This window comes from Tupaia chinensis, unplaced genomic scaffold, assembly GCF_000334495.1.
Source record: "Tupaia chinensis unplaced genomic scaffold, TupChi_1.0 Scaffold000244_1, whole genome shotgun sequence".
Lineage (NCBI taxonomy): Eukaryota > Metazoa > Chordata > Mammalia > Scandentia > Tupaiidae > Tupaia > Tupaia belangeri.
In genome coordinates, this window is record NW_006159722.1 from 316,409 (window position 1) to 328,439 (window position 12,031).

Here is a 12,031-nt window from a genome sequence, read left to right on the forward strand (position 1 = left end):
TGGTTTTCACTTGGACATAGGGACACCAATTGGTTGGTTGTTAGAATTCATTTCCTGTGATGAATGGATTGAAAAAGTATGGAATATATACGCTATGGAATACTACTCAGCCATAAAAATGAGATCCTGGCATTTGAAAGAAAGTGGACGAGTATGGAAGATTTACTACTAAGTGAAGCAAGCCAGACTATGAAAAAGAGGGATTGTGCATTCCCACTCAATATATACTGAATGTCAGCACTTTATAATCAGAAACCGAAAGACTGGATGGTATAAAGGCATGGAGAACAATAGTGATACTGGAAACTGTGTGGCAGGGTCAAAGGGAGGGAATCAAAGATAAGAAGGAAGCAAAATATTTAAAAGAACCAAGGTGGAAAGAAATATGTTGATTATAATATGTATGGTAGTGTCTTTGACTAAACTAATATACAGTATTCATGATGGAGAATTCATTGGCTATAATGATACACAGTAATTGAATAGAAAGAAGAAAAAGAAAGAAGGAAAGCAAAGAAGGAAGGAAGGAAGGAAGGAAGGAAGGAAGGAAGGAAGGAAGGAAGGAAGGAAGGAAGGAAGGAAAAGAAAGAAAGAGAAAGGGAAAAAAAAGAGGGAGAGAGAAAGGAAGAAAGAGAAGAAAGAAATAATTTCCTGTGGTTATAGGAGTGAGGTTTTACCACTGACTAGCAGCTGGAAAACCTCTCAGTTTCTAGGGCTGCCCACATTTCCTTGCCACTCTCTCAGCTGCTATAGCTCCAAACAGTTCACGATTGATGTTTGCTTTCTCCCTGGGCAGTAGGAATGGATATCTTTTCTGCTTCCATTGGGGCAAATGCTCTGTTTTTAAAGGATTCATGTAATTACATCAGATAATCTTACCTTTAGGTCAACTGATTAGGAATTTATCTGCATCTAAAAAATCCTTCACAACAGCACCTAGATTAGTGTTTGAACAGGATAATGTGTACACTAGGGCCGAGAGCTTAAGGTAGTACATCTTAATTCTGCCCATCTCAGACTGACTTCAAAGATTGGCTGAGGGGAGTGTGATAAGAGACACTAGAAGCATCTGCTATAGCAATTTTGAAAAATGAGCTTGTTTTTTGCTTAATAATTATGATAAGAGAGAAGCCAAAGTCTAGTAAGATAATTGGTATTAAGAAGTATCCCTTTTAGTTTGGTTTAATAAATTAATTGATCATATTTTTCTGGTATTCAAAGACTCAAACAGAATACATCTCATCATCCACTAAAATGTAGGTTTTCAATGATATTTTCTATATAAGGTACTTAAAGAAGTATCTCTTTTAAATAAGGACTATGCCATAAAAGTACACCGAAGAACTGTGCAACTCCTAAAAATGATAATATGCAAAATTTATAAAGATTTATTTCCCATTTTTACTGCATTGTGAGCATTATTTGAATGAATTACAACAGACTCAATTAATTTTTTCATACATAATTGTTACATTTTATCTAGCCTATTAAATCTAACATTTAAATTAAAAAACCCAGTTACTGTAAATTAAATATCTGCCAATTTTATGGATATAAGCACATGCTAATCTTCATGCTGGAAGATGAGCCATGCAGATTGCAAGGAATTGAGCTATATTTAGAAGCACATTACTAGAGCTGGGTATTTAAATTTTAGCTCTGCTAGATCTTATATGAAGTTCTTCCCCATTTTGTAAAAAGTATGTTCAACAGTTCTTCTAATTGTATCACTTAAATACTGAGGAGGCCAGGTGACATTACTTATTTTTGTGCAGACAATAGCAGGGTTCCCTATATGGTTACTGACACACAAAAAGCAAGATTCTGGTTTTCCTGAATATATTTTCAGTCTAAATGGCATCTCTGGGAAACTCTGCTATGTCTTCCTGAGCAGCAACCTGAGATATTGATGAGCAAGAGAAGCAAATGAAAATACAAATCACAGGTGGCATTTTCCTTACTCTCTGTATATCCAGATCATTTTCTTGCTTGAAAGACAGAGTATCTACATATGTTGGAACATTTACTAACTCTAAGCACTGTTAAGAACTTTATTTATATGCTTTATCCTCATTTAATCTTCATAAAAACCTTATGAAATAGGCACTAGTGGTATCCTCATTTTACAGATGAGGTGACAGAAGAGATTATGTGACTTGTATATAGTTAATAAGGTCATGTAGCTAATAATAAGCTAATAAGAATTCAAACCCAGGCAGCCTAACCCCACAGTCAGTGTTCTGAATCTCATGCTACACTATCATGAAGGTGGTGAATAGATTAATTTTCTCATATTGCTACTCAAGGTCCAGAAAAATTAGTAAACTTTCCCTGAGGTCCTTAAGACCAAGATGAGTAGAGGGTACAGCTTCATAAAGTACTATAAAATGTTGTACTTGAGTATGTCATCAAGTACGCTGTAATCTGAAGCACAGGAAGATCCCAAGGTGTCTTTTCCTCTTATACACCATGTCCATTACTGAGCCATCCACAGAAGTTACATTATCAGACGTTGATTTCCTAAATGGAACAGTAACTATAGAATTATTTTTTACTTTAAAATAAAACATGTCAGTACCTGAGCAATTTTCTCAGGACCAGAATTTATTTTCTACTCAGTTTTTTGTAAATGTCAATCACTTGCAAAAAGTAAGGCAAAAATTGTCTCATATTCCGGGTTCTCATATCGGACCAGTGCTCTGTGTATTACAACGGCATCACTCAGACTTCTAAGAGTTAACTTCTCTAACTTCCCAGCCAGCCATCATTGCCCTCACTCAGATGCATGATGGGTTTTAAGGATAATCATTTACAGCAGATAAATAATAGAAAACCATTACCACATGCACTTACTATTAATGATCAAAGAATTGTCCTTTTGAATGTTGGTTCCTATTTGAAGAGAACAAAGTATCTTCAAGAATTAAAGACTATCAAGTAGTGATTCATAGGTTTTTTCTTTTATTACTAAAGATTGTTCATTCATATTTATATTCCCAAGAATTACTTATCAAGACCAAGGAAATATAAAGTCCCTTAGAATATTTATCTATATTTATCCTGTTCTCCATTGCAGCATCACTGACTCACTCTTGAGCCAATTAGTTGAACTATGTCTCACTGAGACTATCATGGAAGATAATGAGGCATCTTTTTTTAATTTTATTTATTTATTTTTACATTTTTCCACAAACATTTACTTTATTTATCAAAAAATTTTAGCTCATACTCCATAGTTCTTGACAGTTTACAAACAACTTTCAAAATTTCAAACTACTGAATTTTAAAGATAATGTTCAAAATATTTCTTATAATTTTGTATAATTTTATGACTCTATAACAACAGAAGCAGTATGGTTTCAAATATTTTTTTTTTAGAGTGCAGACACTCGGTATATATTAAGTGGGGACATTTACTACAAATACTCATAACAATTTTTCCAGGCATCACCAAACTAACTCACTTTATTCTTAATTTCTGAAATCCATTACAAACAGAAATCATGAGAGCATGTGTCACATCCATGTTAGACTGTGTTAACATTAAGGGACAATATGTCTAGGCCTGAAATGTCCTACTTTTTTGTTCATTAGTAAACCCTATATTAATTGTATATGCACTAAGGTGACTGAAAGCACAAACTTAGTTTGCAAATTACATGAGTCCCTAAGTGATTTCCTAGCAACACATCTCCCACTTTCCTTACTAGACTGAAACCTAAGAAAGGAATATAGCTCTATGGTGTTAAGCCACTGACTTTAGAGTTGTTGCTGCAGCCAACATATACATCTTAACACATGCACATTTCATTGGACTACTGAAACTGGTCTCATTTCCTTCACTCAGGTTTCCCATTTCCACTCCAGTTTGCATACCACTGCCTGACACTAATCTTAAAACCACATTTTCATCACCTCACCTTCCTATACAAACATATATTAGTGACATCTTTTATGTATCTCATGAATGAAAATTCTTCATCCTGGTATGTATGTATGTATGTATTTATTGAGAGATTTTTGTTATAAGGCGTGTGCACTTGCCATAGGGACAAGGAGAGACAGCGAGACAGAAAGCAAGAAATCACTACCACCACCACCACCCCGCCCCCAAGGAGAATGGCCATGTTACAATCTCTTCTCCTCCATTTTCTTCTCAGGATCTTGGGCATGCACACACACGTGCCCGGTGTGAATTTTAAGCCGCTGGATCCAGATCTCGAACCATGGTCGACTACGTGGGAGTCCAGCGATGTATGTATTACATCATCAGCTGGTCCCCATCCCGGTTTTAAAAACCCTATCCCACCCTAACTACCCAAATTTTATTTCTAGAATGTTGAAAAAAGAAAATTCCTAAAAGAGGTACAAATAACTGGGGAGACACAAAGGAGATCATTAATTTCTTCCTATAAATCTCATTTCACTTGGAGTCAGCATCATACAACTTGGCATTTAATTTTTCTGTTTCATTTTTAATATAAGATAGCTTTATTTCCTCCCCTGAATAATAAGATGGTATGATGCTAGTCAGTATGGAGTCCATGTCTCACACTTCTTTTTTATCTCTGGTATCATACTAAAAATGTAGCAGGAGTTTAATAAAACCTTGTTTTGATTGTTGAGACCAATTTTATAGTTTCACATTTAATTTCTTATGTCAAAAGTATTTATTTTCTGAAATGTACTCCCATACACAAAGTATTTGGATAATGTTATGTGGGAGAAACAAAATAAAATTTTCTATTTAACAACAGACCACGGAGTGACTAAAACTATGTGGTTTCCTGTGCTGTATAAACATGTGGAATGCTAGTATGCACATCACACATTTTAATTCCATATATTCTGATAAGGAGTTATTTGTTCCAGGTTACTTAGAAATTTTGGTAAAAATATGGAAAATACCCAAATCAAATTTTGTTAAGTTTATCTTTTTACTTCATGATAGAGAATGCATGAGCATATGCAAGGAAGAAAGACGGAAAAGCACCCTTCTCAAGGTCTTATCATGCTGTAATCTTTTTCCCAGACCTCCAGCTCTCTAGGATTCTGAGCAAGTGCACACACACACCTGATGTACAAAGATCTGAATCCACAGGGAACCAAATGACTTACAGCACTGCAGTTCATTGGCTCCAACTGCATCACCAGGTTAGACTTCAAATAATTAGACTTTAAAACTAAAAATGTTAGAGGAAAGGGACCAGCAGTTAGCGTAATGGCTATGTCGCTGGGCTCCCATGTAGTCGACCACAGTTCGCGTCCAGGACCCGGTGGCTTAAAACACGCCAGGCAAGTGTGCGTGCGTGCCCAAGATCCGGAGAGAAGAATGGAGAAAAAAGAATTGCGGCGTGGCCATCCCCTCTGCGGGCTAATTTCTCACCCTCTTATCTCTCTGTCTATCTGTCTGGTGAGCGCATGCACCCTATAGCAAAAACCTCTCAAAAAAAAAAAAATATATATATATATGTTAGAGGAAAAAAGACCCATAAAAATTATTAAGTCAGTTCTCTTCATATACAGATGGAGAAAATGACACGGTAAAAGAAATACTTGGCCAGGAGACTGATGTGCCATATTCTAGTTTCAGTTCCATGACTATGGGGTGAGCAAGCCACTCAGTTTCTCTGGGCCTTGATTTTCATCTATAAATTAAGGGAATAGGCTGAAATTTAAGCATCCTTCTATCTTTGGTATTCTAATAGCTCTATATGTTTATTATGTGCTTTTTACCCAAAATAAAAAATAGCATAAATTTATAAGCCCATAGTAATAACTGTATTTCTCTATATGAGACTGAAAAATCCATAGGTTATATTGAATTAATACAAATACTTACGATAGTCTACCTAGCAAATAATATGGTCAAACTAAGTTAGCAAACCTTTAATTTAAACAAATATCAATGAATTACAGCAAAACTACAATAATGGGTTTTTTTTGTTGTAATAGATTTTGTCTATACTGCTTTATTTCAACCTATTTTTGAGCATATAATGAGTGAACTTCCCAATACCTAGGTTATAACATGGATATAAATAAAACACATAAAAAAGTATATAAGCCACCACATTACTATTTAGTGCACAGAGGAAATAAATTACTAAATGGTATATATAAGGGTTTTTTTTTTGGGGGGGGAGGTCCACAACTTTCATAGTGACTTCTTTCAATGTTACCTAAAATTAACTATTCTTTTCACTATAAACTAATTATCCATCCGATGTTAACATGAAATATTTGCCCTTTGAGCTCAAAGTACCTTATTTGTCTGGATATCAAATAATAAAGTATTAAAATTAATATCTGATCAAAGATAAATATCATAATTATACATTGAATTTTGTGATATAAGAAAGTGTTCAAATATTATTAAGTATTAAACAATTGTAACTAAGTAATTATTTAAAAATTGACCAGTCAAAATTTAAAACTTTGACAGCGGAAAATCAAACAACCATTAATCAACTCTTTGGCTTCCAAATTCCCCAAAGATCACTATGCTAAATATTTGTGATGTTAATGTAGGTGTAGAGAGAAGTTTATTTTAGCGATGACTCATTTTCCACTAAAGCTTTCTTCTTTTCTTTATGTTCTTCATACTTTTTGTCAGAGAAAAAAAAAAAGACCCACTTCCATCTCCAGACCCCTGGCCTAAGGGACTGAGGCAGGGTGCCCAGCCCCAGCTCCAGCTCTGACTCCCACAATAAAGTGACTGACCCTCTATCTCTGTCAGCAAGGTAGGCAATTTTTTATCCTTCTCTTCTTCTTTCATTAGTTAACTTCACACTTCTCCTTACCACACAGGACTGTCCCCAGCTCTACAGCACACTCCACTTCCGTCTCCAGACCCCTGGCAAAATCATGGGCCATGTGCGGCATGCGACTTTTTCTTTATTCTCCTTCTTACTTTCCTCCCTCTTACATTGTCCTCTCTTCCTCTTCCTCTACCCTCCCAGAGGGACTAGATAGGTATAGAATCACAGTTTTGAAATACCCTAATATTGTAAGTTTCTCTGGGATCCTCCCTTTTACTGAACCACCTGCAAAAAAGGAGATATTGCTCTTCTGACATCTGAATAGAATAGTCCTCCTTGGACCACATTGCTAAACAAAACAGAAGAGAGACTTCAGCACACATCAGTCCACACCAAAGGGACACACACTTGCTCCCAGTCAAAGAAACATTCTCCTAAAAATATTCCAAAGTGAATACATATCCCAATGACTAGAAGCAGAAGAGCCTCAGGTCTGAATAAACCAGGAAATATGTCTCCATCAAATGAACACAGTAACTCCCTTCCATTTCAAAAAAAAAAAAAAAAAAGGAAGTTACCAAATTGTCAGAGAAAGAATTAGAACATTCATGGTGATCAAATTTTATGAGTTGGGAAAGAAAAGAGACAATGAACTACAGGAGATTAGGAAGTCCTTCGATGATATGAAAGAAGAAATGGACATGTTAAGAAAGAATCAGATGGGACTATTAGAGATATTTGAGATGAAGTCTGTAATACAGGAAATCAAAAACTCTCTCAAAAGTATTAAAAGTCAACTAGACCCTGCTGAAGATAGAATCTCTGACATAGAAGATAAAACCTCTGACCTAAAGAAAACCATCAAAAAGATAGGAAAAAAAAAACCATGAGGATAATATATGAGAAATACTAGATTCCATAAGACGTCCTAACGTTCAAATAATTGGTATCCTAGAAAGTGAAGAAACTAATAAGGGCATGGAAAACCTTTTCCATGAAATCCTGGAATAAAATTTCCCAAGTATAGAGAGACATCCAGACATTAAACATCCAGACCCAAGAAATACAAAAGACCCCAAATAGAATCAACCCAGAGGATCTTTCCCAAGGCACATCTTAGCCAGACTGCCAAAGACCACAGGTAAAGACAAGATACTAAAACTGACAGGAGAGAAATGAGAAGTGACATACAAAGGTCATCCCACCAGGCTAACACCAGACCTCTCAATGGAAACAATGAAAGCAAGGAAAGAATGGGAAGATGTATTGCTAAGAGAGAAACAATTTCAACCAAGATTATCATATCTTGCAAGATTATCCCTCATATTGGAAAAAAAAGATTAAAATCTTCTCAGACAAACAGGATCTGAAAGAATTTGCCAGCACTAGACCAGCTCTTCAAGAAACCCTGAAGAAAGTACTGTTCCAGGAAAACTAAAGAGCTAACAGACAGAAACAAAGGAATAAAAGGCTGCTGTGACAATGACCAACTTAAACATCGGGACAGATCCTGTTACATCGATAATAACATTGAATGTTAATAGATTAAATTCTCCAATGAAGAGACACAACTGGCTTAATGGATTAAAAAAAAACCAGAAACACTATCTATTGCCTACAGGAAATCCACCTCATAGATAAAAACATACATAGACTGAAAGTGAAGGGTTGGAAAAAGGTTTTCCATGCAAATGGGAACCAAAAAACAGCTGGAGTTGTGATACTAATTTCCGATAAAATAGGCTTTAAAACAAACCAGGAGACTGAATCAGTAATCCATAACCTCCCAACAAAGAAAAGCCCTGAACTTGATGGCTTCAACTCTGAATTCTACAAAACTTTCAAAAAAGAGATAACCCCCATTCAGCTCAAGTTATTTCTAAAGATCCAAAAGAGTGAATCCCTCCCTAATTCATTCGATAAAGCCTCCATCAATCTTTTTTTTTTTTAGAGGTTTTTGCTATAGGGCGTGTGTGCTCGCCAGAGAGAGAGAGATAGAGAGATAGAAAGTGAGAAATCACTCCCCGGGAGGATGGCCACGCTGCAATACCTTCTCCTCCTTTCTCCTCTCGGGATATTGGGCACGCATGCACAGCTGCCTGTCTTGAGTTTTAAGCCACCAGGTCTGGGACGTGAACCTTGGTTGACTACATGGGAGTCCAACAAAATAGCCATTATGCTAACTGCTGATCCCTTCCTTAAAAATTTTGTAGAATTCAGAAGTGAAGCCATCTGGACCTGGGTTTTTCTTTCTGGGGAGGTTATTTATTACTGATTCTATCTCCTGACTTATTATGGGTCTATTCAAGTTCTCTATGTCCTCCTGATTTAATCTTGGTAGACTATATGCATCCAGGAATTTGTTCATCTCCTACAAGTTATCTTGTTTGTTGGCATATAGTCGCTCATAGTATCCTCTAATGATATTTTGTATTTCTGCTATGTCTGTTGTAATATTGCCTGTTTCATCACATATTTGATTAATCTGGTTTCTTTCTTTCTTCTTCTTGATCAGTCTAGCCAATGGTGTGTCAATCTTGTTAATCTTTTCAAAGAACCAGCTTTTGCTTTCATTAATACATGAATACAGTAAAGTTGCAGTATACAAAATCAACATACAAAAATCTACAGCATTTCTATATATGAATAGCACGGAGATTGAGATAGAACTGAAAAAAGTAATTCCATCTACCATAGCCACAAAAAGTATAAGATATCTAGGAATAAATCTAACCAAAGATGTTAAAGACCTCCACAAGGAAAACTATGAGAAGCTAAAAAAAGTAATTGAAAATGACACAAAAAAGTGGAAGGACATCCCATGTTCCTGGGTTGGAAGAATTAATATAATCAAAATGGCAATTTTACACAAATTAATCAATATATTTAATGCAATCCCAATCAAAGTACCAGACACATTCTTCACAAATCTAGAAAAGACAATCATACAATTTGTCTGGAATCATAAAAGACCTCGCATTGCCAAAGCAATCCTGCACAAGAAGAATGGAGTGGATGGCATCTCATTCCTTGACCCAAAAATATACTACAAAGCTGTGGTAATCAAAACAGCATGGTACTGGCACAGAAACAGACAAGTAGACCAATGGAACAGAATAGAGTCCCCAGAAATAAATTCCCAAACATACAGTCAACTGATTTTTGACGAAGGATACCAGTCAATCCACTGGGAAAAGGAAAACCTCGTCAGCAAATGATGCTGGAAAAATTGGATATCCATTTGCAGAAAGATGAATCTGAACCCCTACCTCTCATCACAGACAAAAATCAACTTGAGGTGGATCAAGGATCTAAACCTAAGACTTCAAACTATAAAATTGTTCCTGGAGAACACTGAGGAAACTCTGGGGGACATTGGAGTACGCAAAGACTTCTTAAATAAGACACCCCCAAAGGACAGTCAATAATCCCCAAAATAGACAAGTCGGACTACATTAAACTAAGAAGTTTCTGCATGGCAAAAGACCCAGTAATTAGTATGAATCCACAGCCCTCAGAATGGGAAAATATTTTTGTTAACTCTGCCTCAGATAAGGGACTGATAACCAGAAATCACAAGGAATTCAAGCAGCTGTTCCAAAAAAAAGATGATCAATCCTATTAAAAGATGGGAGAATGAGTTTAAAAAACCACTCTCTAAGGATGACATACAAATAGCCAAAAGGCATATGAAAAAAATGCTCAACATCTCTCATTGTAAGGGATATGTAGATCAAAACAACAATGAGATACCACCCAACTCCAGTCAGAATGACTAAGATTAGAAAACAAAAACAGAAACAAAAAATGGTAAGTGCTGGCAGGGGAGTGGTGAAACTTACACTGTTGGAACTCTCTTACACTGTTGGTGGGAATGTACATTGGTCCAGCCACTGTGGAGAACAATTTAGAGATTTCTCAAAAATCTACAAATAGAACTTCCATATGACCCAACAATCCCACTCCTTGGTATCTGCCCAAAGGACAGAAGAATTCTTTATTGGAAAAGTACTTGCACATCAATATTTTTTGTGGCATTATTTGCAATTGCTGAGACATTGAACCAACCCAAATGCCCATGAACAGATGAATAGATGGAAAAATTATGGCACATATACTGTAGGGAATACTATTCAGCCATAAAAAATAAAATAAAATAAAAACAAGACCCTAGCTTTTGACAGAAAGTAGATGAATATGGAAGATTTACTGCTGAGTGAAGCAAGCCAGGCTATGGAGGAGAGACATTGTATGTCCCCACTTAATATATACCAAGTGTCCACACTCTATGACCCAAACTGAATGACTAAAGGATATAGAAACACAGTTAATGGTTGTGAATACCAGATATAGTGTTGGAAGAGTGTGGGTGAGGGAATAGAGTCTGAGGAAGAACATTAAGGAGAAAATTGGAGAGGCAAAGCATTAATAAGACAAAGAAATATGGTATTATCTGTTGAAGATAATTTGTAGTATTATCAACTGGACTGGGGAGAAATGTAAACATGTTGGAATATTCACTTTGCAAACTAAATGATGTGATTGAATGTATAAAAGAACTTGAAATAAAATAAGATAAAAAATGATTACACAGCTAATATATGCTAGTTTATGTGATAGTAACAAATTAGTCTGTAATCTCTACTCCTCAACCAATCCTCTCAAATACAATTCTAAATTTCTTCCATTATATCATATAATGTATTTCATCTCCATTCCCTTACTGCTTCTCCCTTACTGCTATCTTCAGTCTGATTCTCAAAGGGACCAAACACTTGTGAAAGGATTTTTCAAATTAAGGTAATTCTGTCCCTGAAAAGAATTTTTGTGCTATTAAGTTAATATAATTTTTCTATCTCTTAAAATAATGATCAAAATAAAAATGATGGAACAACAGCATCATTATTGTTTTATAACTGTGGTTAGGAATCACTTTTTATTATGGGATTAAACAAAAATCAGGTAAAATAAAATTTTCCTTATAAACTGTATAGACCCCTACTGTAGACCAACTTTTAATTTATAATTACTAAGTTCAGAACAACCAGATCTTCCTCTAGCACTAGAGAATACTCTTTTAAATTGAGCCCCATGGTATATTGGGCTCATATAGGGGAAAAAAATATGTATATATATATATATATATATGTGTGTGTGTGTGTGTGTGTGTGTGTGTGTGTGTATACACACACCTTTAAGCACTAAAATATATATATTATATATATATAATATATATATACACACACCTTTAAGCACTAAAATTACATTTA